Source organism: Puma concolor, chromosome B3 (genome assembly GCF_028749965.1).
Source record: "Puma concolor isolate L17-30 chromosome B3, mPumCon1.1.hap2, whole genome shotgun sequence".
Classification (NCBI taxonomy): Eukaryota; Metazoa; Chordata; class Mammalia; order Carnivora; family Felidae; genus Puma; species Puma concolor.
In genome coordinates, this window is record NC_141672.1 from 42,491,851 (window position 1) to 42,515,057 (window position 23,207).

A 23,207-nucleotide genomic window follows, 5' to 3' on the forward strand; every position below is an offset into this window, starting at 1 on the left:
TTTCTAGCCTTCTCCTCATGGACATCAGGTACCTTTCCTGTCCTGCACCTTCCCTCCATGCTTCTCCCTTTCACCTGCTGGAGGCGATGCCTTTACTCTGACAATATCTAGGTTTAAAAGTTTTACATTACATTACAAATCTCCACAGATGTTTGAGATGTTCACATCGTTTGGAAAGGAAAAATGGAGCGGCACATGATGAGACCGGCTGGTTTGTCAGTAACCTTGGGCTGTTTCTTCTGCTTCTTTGTACTTGCTGTTTCTTTCTCCCTTTGCCTGCCTTTTTTCTATTCATCTTTCAGGTCTGAGCTGAACTGCATTTCTTCAGGATGGCCATTTCTAACACCAAACCTTAACTGTGACCCCTGCTGTCACAGTAACCTGTTCTCAGAGCACCCAACATACATTGTCATTACGTGTTTGTTCCATGTGTTCTTCTTCTGTTATCTCTGTCTCTCCCACTAACTTATAAACTTCATAGAGCAGGGAGCCTGTCTATTCTGCTTACTGTTTTATTTATTTTTTCTGGTTTGAAATAGTCTTTATTCTGCAAACATCTGTGTTTAAAATACATGAACCCTGCTCGCAATTCATATATCGGATCTGAGACACAGTACACAAAGTTCAGGCATCACAGGGAGATGGTGGGGGCTCGGGAGCAGGTGGAAATGCCTGGGGCTGGGCTGAATCTCAAGACAGCAGGTGCAGAGGTGGTAAGTAACCAGGCAGAAGTGCCTGCGCAAAAGTCTGGGCCTAATGCCAGATCCCAGACTACCTCTTGGACTGAAGAAGTGTAGGGGTGAGATGCCGACTCCAATACCTCATGAGCAAGCTGCACCCTAAAAGTTCAACCCTCTGGCTCCCATACCGCTCCCCAGCTGTGGCCCTTGGGGAGCTGCCTACTATTTTAAACCTAGTACTAGCTTACTGTCTGGCATCCAAAAAATGTTTACTGAATGAATTCATTGGGTTATTTTAAACATAGACTTGAAATATTAACGGGACTTAGCATGGCAAGGGGTGATGTTGAGAACATTACGGGACCAACAAATGCACCCTTTATTCCACCCATTGGCCATGTGTCACCACAGTACAGTTTGGGGAGTTGGCCTCTGCTTCCAGGATAGATACTATTTGGTCTAAGCCACATTAGTTATCCCATATCCCCTGTCACATATGGCATACCTCTGGTGACAATTATTTGTTTAGCAGCACAAAGCCCATGACTAAATTGACCCAGTTAGATTGAGGGGCAGAAATGTTGTTCCATCGTTGGGGAAAAACATTTACTCTCTTGGGTGCATGGGTGGCTCAGTTGGTTGAGCATCTGATTCTTGATTTCGGCTCAGGTCACGATCTCACAGTTCGTGGGTTTGAGCCCAGGTCGGGGTCTGCGCTCACAGTGCAGAGCTTGCTTGGGATTTACTCTCTCCCCCTATCTCTGCCCTCCTGTGTGCTCTCTTTCTCAAAACAAATAAAATAAACTTCAAAACTAAAAACAAAACAAAACGAAAAGCATTTACTCTCCTTTCAGCCAGATGTGCAAGAGGAAGGATGTTGCCATATGTCACTGGCAGCCATCTTATAACTATGAGAGTTTATAAAAATGTATAATATACATTTATCTGTGACATTTCCTCATTGAAGTTATTTTAAAATACATCAGTGTTTCATGAAAAATAACTACCTAGTAGAATATTTTAGATAATACCTATAATATACATGATTTGACTCTGAATATCCTTTTCATTTCAAATATCATTTTTTTAAAAACTAACACAAAAATGATAAGAATTGCTGCATTCTTCATACATCCTGTGTATTCTAAATTTTAATTCAACTACCTGTTCCTTTCTCAACCATGTATGCTAATGGTATATGCTTCTGTTTTTTGGATGGGAAGTGTATCCATTTTCTGTTCCGTAACACTGATATTTAGGTCTTCTTTCTCTGATTCTTCAACAAAATGCTTCATGCTGAGTTTGAATGGTCATTGAGGGTCTGATCCAGAACGTCATGGGAAATCACAGATATCTCTAATTTTGAGAGCCTGAGGTATGTGTCTATTGAGTCTTTGGGTCAATTTCCATTAAGAAGGGTGTGTTGTTAACAATTCTAGCTACTTGGGATGACTATGGAGGCTATCTGCAAATTCCAGCTGCTGCCAAAAACATTGAACTGGCTATCATGTATACACAAGCCTTTGTCAGCTTCAGCCTCCAGTGTCCCACTGTTTGGAACATACACTCTTGCAATTCAGATTGTATTCATTGGCAGCAAAGTGCCAAAATGTCTCAAGGACAAATGGCTCAAATCACTGTAAGGAAAATCAGACCTAGGAAATCCAATAAGTCAATCAAGCTGGCCTTTCCCACAGCATGGCCAAGTGCTGCTTGTGCTGTTTCATGGCCCAGATGGATGAAATAGAGGCTGTGGACTATACAGCAAAGGGCATAAAAACCTGAGTTTTTGATGATGTCTTTGAGATATTGCATCAGCAAGTTTTGATATCTGACCTGTCTCAAAGAAGCAGGGAGAAACAGAATGCTTCAGACAGAAGGAACTGGTAAGGAAGGGTCACATATTTGAGGAACAGGAAGAAGACTGGTATGGCTGGATTATTTGCCTTGGAAAGAGTTTCCTGAGATGGAGCTAGAAAGGTGAGGAGGGATCAAATCATAGATAGGACTTGTAGTCATATGATCTGTCAATTGAGAACTCAGTATCTGGAACTGAGCAAACCTGGGCTAAAACCCTAACTTTCCTTTTTTTTTTTTTAAACGTTTATTTATTTTTGAGACAGAGAGAGACAGAGCATGAATGGGGGAGGGGCAGAGAGAGGGAGACACAGAATCGGAAGCAGTCTCCAGGCTCTGAGCCATCAGCCCAGAGCCCGACGCGAGGCTCAAACTCACGGACCGTGAGATCGTGACCTGAGCTGAAGTCGGACGCCCAACCGACTGAGCCACCCAGGCGCCCCAAAACCCTAACTTTCCTATTTCCAACTGGGTAACCTAGGGAGAGCTACTTGGTCTCCCCTCTATACCTCAGTTTCCCCTCTTGCAAATGAATGACAATGTAGTAGCTTCTTTGTGGTGTTATTGGGAAGAGTAAATGAAATATTGCAAAGAACTTAGGAGTTTGAGAAACGAACAAAATAGATGAAATAGAAAGCTATTGTTATTATTTGAGGGGGCAGAATTAATGTGAGTGATGATATTCACTATAACGATTTTGGACTCTCTAAAAGCATATGCAGTGAACATCATGATCAAATTTCCATTTTTCAAAGCTCCTGCAGGTTGCAAAGTGGGTAATGTGTAGAGGCAGGGAGATCACTTAGAAGAGATTATTGCATATTTCAGGCGAAGATGTTGGAGGTTTGGACTAAGGTAGGGGCAGTAAACATAGAGGGGAATTGACGGATTAGAGTCACTTAGAAGGAAGAATTGGCAGGAAGTGATCATTGATTGAGTATGAGGAGTCAGGTAGAGATAACTCTGAAGTGTCAGGCTTTGAGCACTTATTAAGCCAGGGAACCCTGTAGGAGACACAGGCTATATATGAGTGCCTGCAGGGGTGGGGTGGGGGAATTGTGGGGTCAGAGATCAGTTTAGTTTTGGACTTGATGAGTTTAAGTTACCTGTGAGCTACCCAGGGGGAGATATTTAGTCAGCAGTTGAGTATATCTGTCTAGACTTTAGAAGAGAGGTCTGGTCTAGAGATATAATTTTGATTGTCAACATATAAATGGTTACTAGAGTCATGGAGATGGATGAAAATGGGGAAGAGAAAAACAATCACACCCTAGAGGAAATTCACAAATTAAAGGCCATCGAGTCAGAAACAGTGAGTTTGGTTGTAAATAATTAGGCCAATCCAGACTGTCTTGAACAATAATCGGTTACGAAATGACAAAGCCCAGTGGTAATGTGGGCCTCAGAGTTGGCTAGATTCAGCAGTTTAATCATGCCATTAACTCCTCAATTTCTTCTCATGTCTTGGCACTACCTTCTGTACTGTTGGCTTCCTTCTAAAGCCTGACTCCTTTATATAGCTGTAGGATAGCTGCCTAAAATTTGCAGGGTTACGTGCTTCTTTTCCACACTGAGAAAAGAGAGTGGTTCTATTATTTTTCTCAGAGAAGGAGGAGGCTTTTCCCTCTGAAGTCCCTATTAAAACTTTCCTTTTGTTAGCTAGAATTGGGTTATATGCCCATATCCAAACCAAAGTTTATAAGCCTCAGGGAGGCCATCTCTCTAGACAGAGGCCAGAGAGGAAGAAAGAAGCCACACATGGGCAGTTGTTGTTGACATTTGACCCCTGTGTAATAGAGGGCAGGTGTGCTCATTAGTTTGGGTTACTATTCCTCCCTAGGGAGAATGAATGATAGAAAGGGAGGGAGAAAAGTTCTTTTCCAACACTCCCCATATAGTGGAAGTGTCTCTTTAATCATCTGAGACACGAACTTCAGGAACAGAAGAGAATGTGTCCTCTTTTATGATACAGGGACAAACACCCTAAAATACATAATTTTATGTTATTACCTACAAAGTTGCACCTATGTAGGGGAATCATGCAGAAATCACATGGAAAAACTTTCCTGAATAATGATAGAGTTCCAAGACATTTTTTCCATAGTTTCCCAAATGTTCCATTTTAACTTGGATTTAGGTCAGAATTATGAGGTTTCTAAGAAACATAGCCAGAGACAGTAAACAGGGCTTGACTTATTTTAAAATACATTAAAATAAACAGATCTTTGCCACCCTAGGTCTACCCAGGTCAGCTGAGGTGTGTATCTCATTTCTGCGACCCACTTTGGTGATGTTAACATATTGCAATAAGCATGGTAAAAACCGGGCTATTAGCCAGTGAGAACAATGCGATGTGAGCGTTCAGTCACAACTTTCTGGCCACCACGTCTCTTACACGGTATTCTGGCTTTGAGGCTTCAGTAGAAAGTAATGAGCCAAATAGACCATAAATCCTTGTATGGCAGCAGCTACCTCTGAATACTGGGGGATACTGCACAGGCCCTGGCTTGCTTGTAGAAACAGGAAGGCACTATCATGGTGACAACAGAGGATGTCAGAAGAGTTAGTTCTATTTTCCCTTCAAACTTCTTCTGTAATGAGATTTCTCGAAGTCCACCATCAGATGATTATATAAAGGGAGTTGAAGGGAAGTTAAAACACCATCTGAGGACTTCTAGTTTAATTTTGAATTTGTTACATGGGAGAAGTTACATATTAAGTTGTTAACAATCTCTAGAACCTTAGTATGAGTCTTAGCAAATCTTATCCCACAGGATAACTAGCTGAGAGCAAGCTCCTCTAAGACAACAGGCATTTTGAATGGCTGGGGCATGGGAGTGGCTGAGGGAATGGGGAAGCAAGGTTTAGGAATGACAGCCCTGAGGGAGAAGCACCATAGGGAAACCAGGAGATGGGATACCAACCAGATAAGGGAAATGGTGCTGCTTCAGCAGACAGGAGGACATCAGTGACCTCACCTCTGTATAAGATTAGCTTTGCTCCCTCCAAACACCCCCAAAAGCACCATGCCCACCCATGTCAGAGATGGATGATTGGCAACTCTCTTCTACCTTCTAGCAGCAGCCTCCACCCCTGCTCCACTGCTGACTTCAGTACTGGTCAGAGGCTCAGACTGGACACAGACACAAAGACATGCATACACACATATAAACATAGATATGCTCACAGAGCAACAACCATGAGAACAAGTTAAATTGAAGTTCCCTAGAATACCAAGTGGCAAATATGTCAACAGATGGTGATTGACTGGCTTCAGAACCAAAGTATGAATAATTCTTTGGTAAAATCAATGCATGCTCCTCTCCTGGTACTCCCTTCTGACCACAGTTTAGGGAGGCTGCCATTTTATCTTGTTCTACAAAGTGCTGTCATAGATGTCAGTGAGCCCCTTTGCTCAACTACAGACCCCAGTAGTTAAAACCAGAGATAGGCAAGACCACTTGACTCATGCTTTAGCTGAAACCCATTGTTCTTATTTCTTACAGCACCCTCTTGAGGCATGGACGAAGATATTTTGCAGTGACTGGAACATTCCAATTACTAGGCCAGAAAAGCTCTGGAATGCCTGGAAGACCACATCCTGTATGTCCTCTTTTCTGTCCATAATCACCAGTGAACACATACTTAGCCCAACCTATGATAACACGTTCTCTGCCTGCTCTCCTGCATATGCCCCCCAAAGCCTCTCTCTCCCTATAAATCTCTGGGTGTCCATCTTGCCAGTGGAGAAGAAGTTGTTAAGGCTTAAGGTTGCCACCTGCTCTGGCTGCTAGCACCTAAAATAAATCTCTCCCTTTCTCCTTCTCAAACACTTGCCTCGTGAGTCATTGGTCTCTCTTATGACAAGTTTATCCAAGTTTATTGGATGACATTGTTGGCAAACCCAGCCAGGAGCTGTGCTCCCAATTTGTCCAGCCCCCTTAGGACTCCCCAGGACAGAGAAGTTGGCCACAGCAGTGTCAGGGTTTACCCTTTCATTTCCTGAGTTAGCAGCTGAGATGGATTGACCAGTAACATATGGAAAGAACAGAATCCTGGAAAACTGGAAAACCCCAGTTAACTGAAGCTCAAGTGATTGGAACTCTCACTTAAATGGATAATCTTTCTGTAGTTTTCAAAAAACTACAAAAGATTCCGATTTGAAGGGGCACATGCACCCCAATGTTTATAGCAGTGCTATCAACAAGAGCCAAATTATGGAAAGAGCCCAAATGTGCATCAACAGATGAATGGATTAAAAAGATATACAATGGAATACCATTCAGCGATGCAAAAGAACAAAATCTTGCCATTTGCAAGAGTGGATGGAACTGGAGGGTATTATGCTAAGCAAAGTAAGCCAGTCAGAGAAAGACAGATATCACATAATTTCACTCATATGTGGAATTTAAGAAACACAACAGATGAACATAGGGGAAGGGAAGGAAAAATAAGATAAAAATGGAGAGGGAGGCAAACCTTCAGAGACTCTTAAATACAGAGAACAAACTGAGGATCAATGAGGGTGGGATAAATGGGTGATGGGCATTAAGGAAGTCACTTGCTGGGATGAGCATTGGGTATTATATGTAAGTGATGAGTCACTGGGTTCTACTCCTGAAGCCAAGACTACACTGTATATTGACTAACTTGAGAATAAAAAGAATAAAAAATAAAAGAATAAAAAAGAACCACTGATACATGGATTTGAGCATTAAAAAAACATTTCCAGGGTGAGTAAAAAAAAAAAAAATGCTTGGTGTGAATTGGTAGATGACCATGCAACATAATTTCTGTGTACTGGAACTGGAGGCATGAATCCCCTTCCTCATCAACACTCCTCTTCAGAGAACATTCTGAGCTCTGCTAGGATACAGTGGAACGTCCAGACTAGTCCCCTTAGGAGTGCATTTAAACATGACCTGGAGGCAGTGTAAGTTTTAGAATTATTGTTTTAAAAGGAATTTAATATAATTAAATATTATATATATAAATGACATATATAAATTTATATATTTCTATATAAAGTTCCACATATAATTACACACAAGAATTTAATTATATTCACTGTGTTTTGCCTACTGAGGCAGGAAAGTGGGCTGAGTCGAATGATTTCATAATGCATTTTCTAGCTTTTTATGTAAAATTATATATATACATATACATATGTATACACATGCATATATATACTATACATATGTATATACATATATATATATATATATATATATATATATCTGGCTTCTTGAGCTAACATTGAGGTAACCATTATATTCTATTCTTCAAGCATTTCAGCTAATTGCCATTTTATTGTACAATTCAAACATGATATTTCTCTTAATCAGCTTAGCACTGTTGCAGCACATGCCTGATTTATTCATTTCTAGGACAACGGAGAGTCTCAGGAGACTAAAAAGCAGGCTACAGAGAGAAAATCAGTGGTATTACGTTTCCATGTGTCACTTAATCTGAGTTATTTAGTGTCATCTCTCAAATAGGCAAATGTCTTTGCTTTTACTTAGAAAAATTTAATAATCTTGACTTCTGGGAAAGATGGTGGAATAGGAGGACCAATAGCTCATCTCATCCCACAGATGCAACTAGATAACACTTCAATGAGTGTGAATAACCCAGAAAATGACCTGAGAGACCAGCAGAACAGTCTATCCATAGATTAATGTAGAGAAGAGGGTAGGAAGGATGGAGACTGAGGGACTGTCCTGAGGGAGGAAGGGACACTGCAGGTACAGAGCAGGGAGAAAAACAGACTCTCACACTAGGAGCCTACATGGAAAATGCCCATGGGGAAGATAAATCCCATAACACTTGGCTTTGGAAACAGAGGGCTGAATTTTGCAAGTTCTTACAATTAGCAAAGCTTAACACCTGAAACCTTAAAAATCAGTGGGCTTGGTTCTGGGAGAGCTGGGAGGGTAAGAGGAAACTAGGTCCGCACCCTTAAAGAGACAGCACAATAAACATCCCTGCAGAGATATAGCGTAGAAGCAGTAGTTTGAAAAACATCTGGGGTATAGGGGAGGGAGATTTTTTTACTAATCTCAGAGTTCTAGAGGGGCAGGAATCATTGGGAGAGTTCTCTACTAACAAAGGAGCAGGAGGTATATCTGCCTTCTGTCCTCTGGCCTAGATACATGGACACCTACAGGAACCAGTCTAGCACCAGTACTCTCCACCTAGCTTGCTAACAGCATGTCCAACCTTGCATTCTCCTGTGGACATACTCCCTCCAGGCAGGCCTTGGTTCCAGGTCTCCTTCCACAGCAGACCCTGCAAATCTTGATAACACCATGTGCCCACCTCCTTGTTCTCCTGAAGCCCTCCCCCTCACCAATGTGCCTTTGGCTATTGCCCATCCAAAGCAGTGCCACAAGTGTGCAGTGTGCAAGCAGCCCCAATTGGGGCTAACATCACTGCAAAGTGACTCCTATCCTGGGGAGAAGGGAAGATAACTACACACACCAACTGCAGCCCCAGCAGTGGACTGGGGCAGGCATCTAATCTGACCACAGGCCCTGCCCACCAATGAAAGCTTCTCAGCGGACAATACAGGGAAAGTGCCCTGAAGTCTGGTGCTACTGTATCTCTGGAAAACACCTGGTCTGACTCAACTCAAGCCCAAGGCAGTCCCAGAGTGGCCCACAAACAACACAGGAAACAAACTACCCACAACAGGCAAAGAAAATCATTGCAGGCAACTGAATTGAAAGCAAAAGTGGTTCACCCCCAACAGTAGGCACATGTAACACACTAGGAGACACCCATGAAGTGCAAGGTTCTGGTGCACAGTGGACATTGCACTGCAGGGCACTATAGGACCTCTTCTTCATAAGGCCACTGGTTTGAAGGGCAGGAGACATAGCGGACTGTCCTAATACCTAGAAACAGATGCAGAGAATTAGACAAAATAGGAGACAGCAGAATATGTACCAAATGAAAGAACAGAACATCAGAGCAAGAGATCTAAACTAAATAGAGATGAGTAACGTGCCTGATAGAGAATTTAAAATAATGGTTATAAAGATACTCATTGGACTAGAGAAGAGTGGAAGACCTCAGTGAGACCTTTAACAAAGTGATAGAAGACATAAAAAGGAACCAATCAGAGATGAAAGACCCAATAACTGAAATAAAAAATACACTAGTTGGAGTAAATAAAATAGTAGATAAGAGGAAGCAAGGGAGGGGCCAAGATGGCGGGGCAGCATGGAAGTTTTCTGCTTCTCTCATCCCTGAAATGCAACTAGATCAGCACCAAACCATTTTGCACACCAAGAAAACTGATCTGAGGATTAACACAACAATCTGCATAACTTGAGCCACAGAATTTGGCAGGTACATAGTGTGGACAGGTGAACTATGGGTGAGAGAAGACACAGAGGGTAGGGAGCTGTTTTTGTGGAGAGAGGACAGAGAAAGGGGGGAGAGTATAGGAAAAGCAGTCTCCCTAAAAGTAGCTGGAGACAAAGAGAAAAAGTGGAAATACCCACAAGTGATTGAACAAGAAGGGAGAAGGAGCAAGAAGAGGGTTTCAATACCATTAGGACTCTATAAACAGGGGACAGTAAAGTCGGAAATTCCACAGCTCAATATCTGGCAGTGTTCTGGTGGGAAGGGTGAATCCCCAGGAACAGGCAGCGAGGCCCAAGGGGTATGTGGGCCACATGGAGAGAAGTGGTTCCCCTGCTAGGAGGGCATTTGGTGGAGACCACAGGGCCTCCCCATAGGCAAAGGTCCCAGCTGACCCCGGAGAAGAGCCACACTTGCTGGCATTGGAACAAAGACACCAGGGTGCGGTGAAACCTGGCTCCAGTTGTGCGTTGTAATTTACCATAGTCCCTGAACCTCTGCTGCCATGCAATTGCACAAACTTTTTCTGGAGCAAGCTGGCACCTGGCCACAATCTCTGAGCCTCTGCAGCAGCAGGATACCATGAATGTTCCCGGGGAAAGCTGGCACCCAGCCATTGCTCAGCAAGACCCAACTCTAGAGATTTGGAGAGGGTCTAAGCACAAGGCCCTCAGAAGTGAGGGGTTTGTAAACACACACCCATCCGAGATAAAATGCAGGAGGGAGATGCCACTTGGCAGGCTGATGGCTTGGAAATGGACAGTGTAGAAGCAGGGAATGGATGGAAGCTGGAGACAAAGGAGGGGTGCTTGATTGCCAGTTGGTGAGAGTGCAGTGTTCCTGTGCCAGAGACTGGGAAGCTGAGTCACCTTTCCTGCACATGTGCATACCCGTGCACATGCATGTGCACCACACCTATCCACCCCAGTAAGCTAAGCAGCACCACCTAGTGGATAACAGAGTCATTACACCAAACCCAGTTCAATTGTGTCAACCAAGGCCCTATAGGACCACCACAAGTCTCTCTACTTGCTTAGTGTATGGACTATAAAGTGTTTCATAGTCGGACTTCTAGGGGGAAGTGGATGCAAATTAAAAACATTTTTTTAATGTTTATATAATTTTGAGAGAGAGAGACAAAACATGAACGGGGAAGGGGCAGAGAGAGAGGGAGACACAGAATCTGAAGCAGGCTTCAGGCTCCAAGCTTTTAGCACAGAGCCCAACACAGGGCTCAAACCATGAGATCATGACCCAAGCTGAAGTCAGTCGCTTAACTGACTGAGCCACCCAGGTGTCCCAGAACTGGATGCAATTTCATTTGGATTTCATTCTGTTTGCTGGTCCATCTATTCATTTTTTTCTTTTTCTTTTATTATTCTTGGGTACATAAAGAGAAAAAATTTATTTTTATTTTCTGTTTTTGTAAAAAAAAATATTTATTTTACTATATTTTTTAATTTTTTCTAAATTCTAAATTCTATTTTACTTTCTTCATTTCATTTTATCCTATTTTATTGTATATGTTTGTTTTAATTTTAAAGATTGTCTTACTTTCTTTTATTTTATTTTCTTTCCCTTTTTTCTCTATTCTATCAAGCTTCTTTCAACAACCAAACCAAAACACGCCTAGGATCTAGCTTCTTTTATTTGATGTTTTTTTTTTGTGTGTGTGTGTGTTTATACTTATTTATTTTTGAGAGACAAAGAGAGACAGAGCACAAGTGGAGGAGGGGCAGAGAGAGAAAGAGACTCAGAATCCGAAGCAGGTTCCAGGCTCTGAGCTGTCAGCACAGAGCCCAACGCAGGGCTCGAACCCACAAAGCATGAGATCATCACCTGAGCCAAAGTCGGGTGCTTAACAAGCTGAGCCACCCAGGCGCCCCGATGTTTTGTGTTGTTTTTAATTTTTTAATTAAAAATTTTAATTTAATTTTATTTAACTCTTTTTCTTCCTCCAAAATGATAAAATGAAGCAATTCACCCCAAAAGAAGGAACAGGAAGAAATTACAGCCAGGGCCTTAACCAACACAGATATAAGCAAGATGTCTGAACTAGAATTTAGAATCATGATAATAAGAATACTAGCTGGGGTTGAAAAAAGCATAGAATACCTTTCTGCGGAGATAAGAGAAGTAGAATTTAGACATGACATAATTAAAAATGCTATAACTGAGATCCAATCTCAAATGGATGCCACTGTGGCAAGGATAGATGAAACAGAGCATTGAATCAATGATACAGAAGACAAAATTAGGGGGAATAATGAAGCAGAAACAAAGAGGGAAACTAAGGCAAAAGAGCATGATATAAGAATTAGAGAACTCAGTGACTCATTATAAAGGAACAACATCTGAATAATAGGATTCCCAGAAGATGAAGAGAGAGAAAAAGGGGTAGAAGGTTTATGTGAGGAAATCATAGCAGAAAACTTTCCTAACTTGGGGAAAGACACAGACATCAAAATCCAAGAAGCACTGGGAACTCCCATTAGATTCAACAAAAACTGACCATCAATAAGGCATATCAGAGTCAAATTCACAAAGTACACAGAAAAGGAAAGAATTATGAAAGCATCAAGGAAAAAAAAGTCCTTAACCTATAAGGGAAGACAGAACAGGTTTGCAGCAGAACAATCCACAGAAAGTTGGCAGGCCAGAAAGGAGTGGCAGGATATATTCAACATGTTGAATTGGAAAAATATGCAGCCAAGAATTATTTATCCACCAAGGCTGTCATTAAAAATAGAAGGGGAGTTAAAAAGTTTCCCAGACAAACAAAAACTAAAGGAGTTTGTGACTACTAAACCAGCCCTGCAAGAAATTTTAAGGGGGACTCTTGTAGGGGAGAAAAGATGAAACAAAACAAAAAGACCAAAAGCAACAAGACTAGAAAGTACCAGAGAACACCACCAGAAACTCCAACTCTACAGGCAACATAATGACAATAAATTCATATCTTTCAGTACTCGCTCTAAATGTCAATGGACGAAATGCTCCAATCAAAAGACATATGGTAACAGAATGGATAGGAAAACAAGATCCATCTATATGCTGTTTACAAGAGACCCATTTTAGAGCTAAAAACACCTTCAGATTGAAAGTAAGGGGATGGAGAACCATCTATCATGCTAATGGTCACCAAAAGAAAGCTGGAGAACCCATACTTGTATCAGACAATCTAGATTTTAATATAAAGACTGTAACAAGAGATGAAGAAGGGCATTATATCATAATTAACAGGTCTATCCACCAAGAAGATCTAACAATTGCAAACATTTATGCCCTCAACGTGAAAAACCCAAATATATAAATCAATTAATCACAAACAAAGAAACTCGTTGACAATAACACCATAATAGTAGGGGACTTCAATACCCCACTTACAACAATGGACAAATCAAATAAAATAAGCAGAAAATCAACAAGGAAACAATGGCTTTGAATAACACACTGGACTGGATGGACTTAACAGATGTCTTCAGAACATTTTATCCTTAAAGCAGCAGAATATACATTCTTATCGAGTGCACATGGAACATTATCTAAAATAGATCACAAATTGGGACACAAATCAGCCCTCAACAAGTGCAAAAAGATCGAGATCATACTGTGCATATTTTCAGACCACAATGCTATGAAATTCAAAATCAACCACAAGAAAATATTTGGAAAGATAACAAATACTTGGAGATGAAAGAACATCCTACTAAAGAATGAATGGGCTAACCAAGAAGTTAAAAAGGAAATTAAAAAGTACATGGAAGCTAATGAACATTATAGTACCATGGCCCAAAGCCTCTGGGACACAGCAAAGACAGTCATAAGAGGGAGGAATATATCAATCCAGACCTTCCTAAAGAAGGAAGAATGGTCTCAAATACACAACCTAACCTTACACCTTAAAGAGCTGGAAAAAGAACAGCCAATAAAACCCCAAACCAGCAGAAGACAGGAAATAATAAAGATAGAGCAGAAATCAATGCTATCAAAACAAAACAAAACAAAAGAACAAAAAACCCAAAATAAAACAAAAAACTGTAGAACAGATAAATGAAACCAGGAGCTGGTTCTTTGAAAGAATTAACAAAATTGATAAACCCAGAGCCAGTTTGATCAAAAAGAAAAGAGAGAGGACCCAAATAAGTAAAATCAAGAATGAATGAGGAGAGATTACAACCAACACAGCAGAAATACAAACAATAATAAGAGAATATTATGAGCAATTATATGTAAACAAAATGGGCAATCTGGAAGAAATGGACAAATTCCTAGAAACCTATAGTCTACCAAAACTGAAACAGGAAGAAATAGAAAATCTGAACAGACCCATAACCAGTAAAAAAATTGAATTAGTAATCAAAAATCTCCCAAAAAACAAGAGTCCATGGCCATATGGCTTTCCAGGAGAATTCTTCTAAAAATTTAAAGAAGAGTTAACACCTATTCTTTTGAAGCTGTTCCAAAAAATAGAAATGGAAGGAAAACTTCCAAACTCATTGTATGAGGCCAGCATTACCTTGATTCCAAAACCAGACAAAGACCCCACTGAAAAGGAGAACTACAGACCAATTTCCCTGATGAACATGGATTCAAGTTCTCAACAAGATCCTAGTCAATTGGATCCAATAATACATTAAAAGAATTATTTACCACGATCAGGTGGGATTTATATCTGGGATGTAGGGCTGGTTCAGTATCTGCAAATCAATCAGTGTGATACATCACATTAATAAAAGAAAGGACAAGAGACATATGATCATCTCACTAGATGCAGAGAAAGCATTTGACAAAGTACAGCATCCTTTCTTGATAAAAACCCTCAAGAAAGTAGGGATAGAAGGATCATACCTCGAGATCATAAAAGCCATATATGAAAGACCCAATGCTAATATCATCCTCAGTGGGGAAAAACTGAATGCTAATGGTCTCCAAAAGAAAGCTGGAGAACCCATACTTGTATCAGACAATCTAGATTTTAATATAAAGACTGTAACAAGAGATGAAGAAGGGCATTATATCATAATTAACAGGTCTATCCACCAAGAAGATCTAACAATTGCAAACATTTATGCCCTCAACGTGAAAAACCCAAATATATAAATCAATTAATCACAAAGAAACTCATTGACAATAACACCATAATAGTAGGGGACTTCAATACCCCACTTACAACAATGGACAAATCAAATAAAATAAGCAGAAAATCAACAAGGAAACAATGGCTTTGAATAACACACTGGACTGGATGTTCCCTAAGGCCAGGAACAAGGCAGGGATGTCCACTCTCACCACTGTTATTCAACATAGTACTGGAAGTTCTAGCTTCAGCAATCAGACAAAGAAATAAAAGGCTCCAAATGAGCAAGGAAGAAGTCAAAATTTCACTCTTCACAGATGACATGATACGGTATATGGAAAACCCAGAATATTCCACCAAAAAACTGCTAGAGCTGATCCAGGAATTCAGCAAAGTCGCAGGATATAAAATCAAAGCACAGAAATCAGTTGTTGCATTTCTATACACCAATAAGGAAGCAACAGAAAGAGGAATCAAGAAATCAATCCCATTTATAATTGCACCAAGAAGAATCAAATACCTAAGAATAAACCTAACCAAAGAAGTAAAAGATCTGTATGCTGAAACTATAGAAAGCTTATGAAAGAAATTGAAGAAGACACACACAAAAAAATGGGAAAATATTCCATACTCCTGGATTGGAAGAACAAATATTGTTAAAATGTTGATATTACCCAAAGCAATCTACATACTTAATACAATCCCCATCAAAATAACACCAGTATTCTTCACAGAGCTAGAATAAACAATCCCAAAATTTGTATGGAACCAGAAAAGACAGTGAATAGCCAAAGCAATCCTGAAAAAGAAAACCAAAGCTGGAAGCATCACAATCCTGGATTTCAAGATGTATTACAAAGCTCTAATTATCAAGACAGTATGGTACTGGCATAAAAACAAACACTCAGATCAATGTAACAGAATAGAGAACCCAGAAATGGACCCATAAACATATCGCCAACTAATCTTTGACAAAGCCGGAAACAATATTCAATGGAATAAGGACCGTCTCGTCAGTAAATGGTATTGGGACAACTGGGCAGGGACATGCAGAAGAATGAACCTGGACCACTTTCTTACACCATACACAAAAATAAATTCAAAACGGATGAAAGACCTAAATGCAAGACAGGAAGCCATCAAAATCCTTGAGGAGAAAGCAGGCAAAAACTTCTTTGACCTCAGCCGCAGCAACTTCTTACTCAACACATCTCAGGAGGCAAGGGAAACAAAAGCAGAAATGAACTATTGGGACCTCATCAAGATAAAAACCTTCTGCACAGTGAAAGAAACAATTAGCAAAACTAAAAGGCAACCGACAGAATGGGGGAAGATATTTGCAAATGACATATTACGTAAAGGGTTAGTATCCAAAATCTATAAAGAACTTATCAAACTCAACACCCAAAAAACAAATAATCCAGTGAATAAATGGGCAAAAGACATGAATAGACACGTCTCCAAAGAAGACATCCAGATGACTAACAGACATATGAAAATGCTCAACATCATTCATCATCAGGGAAATATAAAATCAAAACCACAACGAGATATCACCTCACACCTGTCAGAATGGCTAACATTAACAACTCAGGCAACGACAGATGTTGGTGAGGATGCAGAGAAAGAGGAACCCTTTTGCACTGCTGATAGGGATGCAAACTGGTGCAGCCCCTCTAGAAAACAGTATGGAGTTTCCTTAAAAAACTAAAAATAGATCTACCCTACAACCCAGCAATTGCACTACTAGGTATTTATCCAAAGGATACTGATGTGCTTTTCTGAAGAGGCACATGCACCCTAGTGTTTACAGCAGTACTATTTACAATAGCTAAAGTATGGAAAAAGCCCAAGTGCCCATCGACAGATGAATGGATAAAGAAGATGTGGTATATATATACAGTGGAGCACTACTCAGTAATCAAAAAGAATGAAATCTTGCCATTAACAACAACGTGGATGGAACTAGAGTGTATTATGCTAAGTGAAATTAGTAAGAGAAAAACAAATATATGACTTCACTCATATGTGGAATTTAAGATACAAAACAGGTAAACATAAAGGGAGGGAAGCAAAAATAATATAAAAACAGGGAGGGGGATAAAACATAAGAGACTCTTAAATATAGAGAAAAAACTGAAGGTTGCCAGAGGGATTGTGGGTGGGGACAAGGGCTAAATGGGCAAGAGGCATTAAGGAGGACACTTGTTGGGATGAACACTGGGTGTTATATACAGGGGATGGATCACTGGATTCTACTCTTGAAATCATTGTTGCACTGTATGCTAAGTGACTTGGATGCAAATTAAAAAATAAATGATAAAAATTAATTAATTAATTAATAAAAAAGGAAGCAGAAGAGTGGGTCAGTGACCTGGAGGACAGAGGGATGGAAGACAATCAAGCTGAATAAGAGAAAGAAAAAACAATAAATAAAAACAGATTTAGAGAACTTAGCGACACCATCAAGTATAATAACATTCACGTTATAGGAATCAAAGAATCAGAAACAGAAGGGAACAGAAAACTTACTTGAAGAAATAATAGCTGAAAACTTCCTGAATCCAGGAAAGGAAACAGAAATCCATATCCAGGAGGCACAGAGAGCCCCAACAAAATCAATCTAATGAGGTCCACACCAAGACACATAGTAATTAAAATGGCAAAAGTAGTGGTAAAGAGAGAATTTTAAAAGCAACAAGAGAAAAGAAAAACAGTTACATACAAAGGGAAACCCCATAAGGCTATCAGCTGAGTTTTCAGCAGAAGCTTTGAAAGCCAGAGGGGAGTGGCATGATTTACTCAAAGCATTGAAAGAAAAAAAAAAAACAAAAAAAAAAAACTGAAGCCAAGAATATTCTATTCAGCAAGGCTATTATTCAGCATAGAAGGAGAGAATTTCCCAGATAATCAAAAGTTAAAGTAATGCATGACCACTAAACCAGTCCTACAACAAATGTTAGAGAAGACTCTTTGAGTGGAAAGAAAAGACCATAAGTAGGAGCAAGAAAAATAGGAAGCAGAAAAGCAGTAAAATTAAGTATGTCTATGAAAATCAGTCAAGGGATTTATAAAATAAAAGGATGTAAAGTATGACACCATATACCTAAAATGTGGGGCGGGGGAGAGGAGTAAAGAATAGATTCAAACTTAAGTGACCATAGCTGGAGGATGGTCCTCCTCCATCCTTCAGCTATATGCAGGAGATGTTATATACAAGCCTAATGGTAACCACAAATCAAAAACCAGTAATAGGTATGCAACACTAAAGAGAAAGGAATCTAAGGGTATCACTAAAGAAAGCCAGCAACCCATGAGAGAAGAGAGCAGTAGTAAAAAGGAACAGAGGAGAACTACAAAAACAACCGTAAAATAAGTAACAAAATGGCAACTGATAGGTACCTATCAATAATTACTTCGAATGTAAGTGGACAAAATGCTCCAATCAAAAGACATAGGGTGATGGTATGGATTAAGAAGCAAGACCTATCTATAAGCTGCCTCCAAGAAACTCACTTCAAACCTAAAGATTCATGCAGATGAAAAGTGAAGGGATGGAAAAGCATTTATCGTGAAAATGGAAGTGACAAAAAGCCAGTACTTTTTTGGACAAAATAAACATTAAAACAAAGACTGTAATAAGAGACAAAGAAAGACATTATATAATCATAAAGGGAACAATCCAACAAGAAGATGTAACAATTGTATATACTTATACACTCAACATGGAAGCACTCAAATTCATAAAGCAGCTAATAACAAACAAAAATGAAGTAATTGACAGTAAAACAATAATAATAGGGGACTTTAACACCCTATTTATGGACCCATCAATGGACAGATCATCCAAACAGAAAATCAACAAGGAAACAGTGTGTTTTTCTTTTTAATGGTTATTTATTTTTGCGAGTGAGAGAGAAAGTGTGAACAGGAAGGAGTAGAGAGGGAGGGAGACAGAGAATCCCAAGCAGGCTTCACACTGTCAACATAGAGCCTGATGTGGGGCTAAAGCTCACAAACTGTGGGATCATGACCTGAGACGAAATCAAAATCAGACATTTAACCAGCTGAGCCACCCAGGTGCCCCAAGGAAACAATGGTTTTGAATAACACATTGGACCAGATGGATCAAACAGATGACAAACAAATAGTCAAAATATTCCATCCTAAAAATCTATTTCTTTTTTAATGTTTATCTATTTATTTTTTTAGAGAGAGAGAGACTGAGCGTGAGTGGATGAGGGGCAGAGAGAGAGGGAGATACAGAATCTGAAGCAGGCTCCAGGCTCTGAGCTGTCAGTACAGAGCCCGACGCAAGATCATGAACTGAGCTGAAGTTGGCCACTTAACTGATTTAGCCACCCAGCCACCCCCAGAATATTCTATACTAAAACAGCAGAGTGCACATTCTTTCCAAGTGTATATGGAACATTCTCCATAATAGTTCACATATTAGACACAAAACAAATCTCAAGAAATTCAAAAGGATCGAAGTGATATCATGCATCTTTTTTGATCACAGTACTATGAAACTGGAAATCAATCACAAGAAAAACTCTGGAAAGCACACAAATACACGGAGGTTAAGTAACATGTGACTAAACAACAAATGGCTCAACCAGGAAATCAAAAAGGAAACAAAAAAATACATGGAGAAAAACGAAAATGAGAACACAATGGTCCAAAATTTTTGGGATGCAGGAAAACCTTTCCTAGAGGAAAGTTGATAGCAATCCAGGCCTATCTCAAAAACAAGAAAAATCTCAAACAACTTAACTTTATACATAAAAGAGCTGGAAAAGAACAACAAAACCCAAAACCAATAGAAGTAAGGAAATAATAAATATGAGAGCAGAAATAAATGGTATAGAAACTAAAAAAAAAGAAACAATAGAACAGATCAATGAAGCCAGGAACTGGTTCTTTGAAAAGATCCATGAAATTGATAAACCTTTAACCAGACTCACAAAAGAGAGAGAGAAAGAACATGAATAAGCAAAATCATATATGAAAGACAAGATAACAACTGACACCATTGAAATACAAAAGATTATAAGAGAATATTATGAAAAATTATATGCTAACAAATTGGACTAGAAGAAATGGATAAATTCCTAGAAACATATAACCTACCAAAACTGAAGCAAGAAGAAATAGAAAATTTGAACAAATTGATTAATAGTGAGTGAAATTTGGGGCGCCTGGGTGGCGCAGTCAGTTAAGCGTCTGACTTCAGCCAGGTCACGATCTCGCGGTCCGTGAGTTCGAGCCCCGCGTCGGGCTCTGGGCTGATGGCTCAGAGCCTGGAGCCTGTTTCTGATTCTGTGTCTCCCTCTCTCTCTGCCCCTCCCCCGTTCATGCTCTGTCTCTCTCTCTCTTCCAAAAAAATAAATAAACGTTAAAAAAAAAATTAAAAAAAAATAGTGAGTGAAATTGAATCAGTAATCAAAAACCTCCCAACAAACAAAAGTCTAGGATCAGATGGCTTCACAGGGAAATTCTACAAAATATATAAAGAACAGTTAATACTTATTCTTCTCAAACTATTCCAAAAAATAGAAGAGGAAGGAAAATGTCCAAATTCATTCTATTAAGTCAGCATTACCCTGATACCAACACTAGATAAAGACATTACAAAAAAAGACAGCTACAGGCCTATACCTCTTATGAACATAGATTCAGAAATCCTCAACAAAATATTAGCAAACTGAATCCAACGATACATTAAAAAAAATCATTCACCGTGATCAAGTGGGATTTATTCCTGGGATGCAAGGGTGATTCAATATTGGCAAATCAATCAACATGACACACCACATCAATAAGAGAAAGGATAAAAACCATATGATCATTTCAATAGATGCAGAAAAAGCATTTGACAAGTACAACATTCATTCATGATGAATGTTCCTCAACAAATTAGGTTTAGAAGGAACATAACTTTCACATAATAAAGGCAATATATGAAAAACCCACAGCTAACATTATAATCAATAGAAAAAAACTAAGAACTTTCCTCCTAAGATCAGGTACAAGACAAGGATGTCCACTCTCACCACTTTTATTCAACATAGTACTGCAAGTCCTAGCCACAGCAATCAGACAAGAGAAAGAGGTAAAAGGCATCCAAATTGGTAAGGATGAAGTAAAACTTTCACTATTTGCAGATGACATGATACTACATATAGAAAACCCTAAAGATGTCATCAAAAAACTACTAGAACTGATAAATGCATTCAGTAAGGTCACAGGATAAAAAATCAATATATAAAAATCTGTTGCATTTCCATACACTAATAATGAAGCAGCAGAAAGAGAAATTAAGAAGAGAATCCCATTTACAATTGCATCAAAAATAATAAAATGCCTGGGAATAACTTAACCAAGAAGGTGAAAGACCTGTACTCTAAAAACTATAAAACACTCATGAAAGAAATTGAAGATGACACAAATGGAAAGATAATCCATGCTTATTGACTGGAAGAACAAATATTGTTAAAATCTCTATATTACCTAAAACAATTTACAGATTCAGTGCAATCCCTATCAAAATGTTTTTAAAAATTTTTCACAGAGCTAGAAAAAATGATCCTAAAACCTGTATAGAATCAAAAAAAAGACCCCCAAATAGCCAAAGTAATCTTGAAAAGGAAGAACAAACTGGAGGTGTCACAATCCCAGATTTCAAGGTATACTATAAAGCTATAGTAATCAAAACAGTATGATACTAGCACAAAAAGAGACACATAGATCAATGGAAGAGAATCAAGAGCCCAGAAATACACCTACAATTATATGGTCAATTAATCTTTGTCAAAGGAGGCAAGAATATGCAATGGGAAAAAGACAGTCTTTTCAATAAATGGTGCTGGGAAGACTGGATAGCTACAAGCAAAAGAATGAAACTGGACCACTTTCATACACCAAACACAGAAATAAAGTCAAAATGGATTAAGGACCAAAACGTGAGACCTGAAGCCATAAAAAGCCTAGAAGAGAGCACAGACAGTAATTTCTCTGACATTGGCTGTAACAACATTTTTCTAGATAGATCTCCTGAAGCAAGAGAAACAAAAGCAAAAATAAACTATCGGAACTACATCAAAATAAAAAGCTTCTGCATGGCAAAGGAAATAATCAACAAAACAAAAAGACAACCTACTGAATGGGAGAAGATATTTACAAATGACATATTTGATAAAGGGTTAGTATCCAAAATATATAAAGAACTTATAAAAGTCAACACTAAGTTAGTATCCAAAATATGTAAAACTTCTACAACTCAACACCTCCAAAACAAATAATCCAATTAAAAATGGGCATAAGACATAAACAAACATTTCCCCAAATAAGACATTCTGAAGGCCAACAGACACATGAAAAGATGCTCAACAACACTCATCATCAGGGAAAACCAAATCAAAACCACAATGAGATATCACCTTACACATGTCAAAATGGCTAAAATAAAAAACATAAGAAACCACAAATGTGGTGAGGATTTGGAGAAAAAGAAACTCTCGTGCACTGTTGGTGGGACTGCAAACTGGTGCACTCACTATGGAAAACAGTATAGAGGTTTCCCAAAACATTAAAAATAGAATTACTATATGATCTAGTAATTCCATTACTGGGAATTTACCCAAAGTTTACAAAAACATGAAGTCAAAAAGATATATGAACCTCTATGTTTATTGCAGCATTGTTTACAGTAGCCAAATTATAGAAGCAGCCCACATGTCAATTGATAGATGAATGGATAAAGAAGAAATGGTGTACATACACAATGAAATATTACTGGGCTATTCAAAAGAATGAAATCTTGCCATTTGCAACAACATGAATAAATCTAGAGAGTATAATGCTGAGTGAAAGAAGCGAGTCAGAGAAAGATAAATACCATATGATCTCAATCATATGTGGAATTCAAGAAACAAAAGCAAAGAAACAGACAAGCTAAAAAACAGACTCTTAACCTGATGGTTACCAGAGGGGAGGTGGGTGGGGGGATGGGTGAAATAGGTGAAGGGGATTAAGAGTGCCCTTAGCATGACAAACACTGAGTAATGTATAGAACTGCAGAATTACTATATTGCCCATCTGAAACTAATATAACTCTGTATATTAACTGTACTGGAATTAAAATAAAAAATGAAACAGTAAAAAAATTAATAAAATAAAAATTTAATAATCTTAACATTTATTGAGCATTTAATATGTAC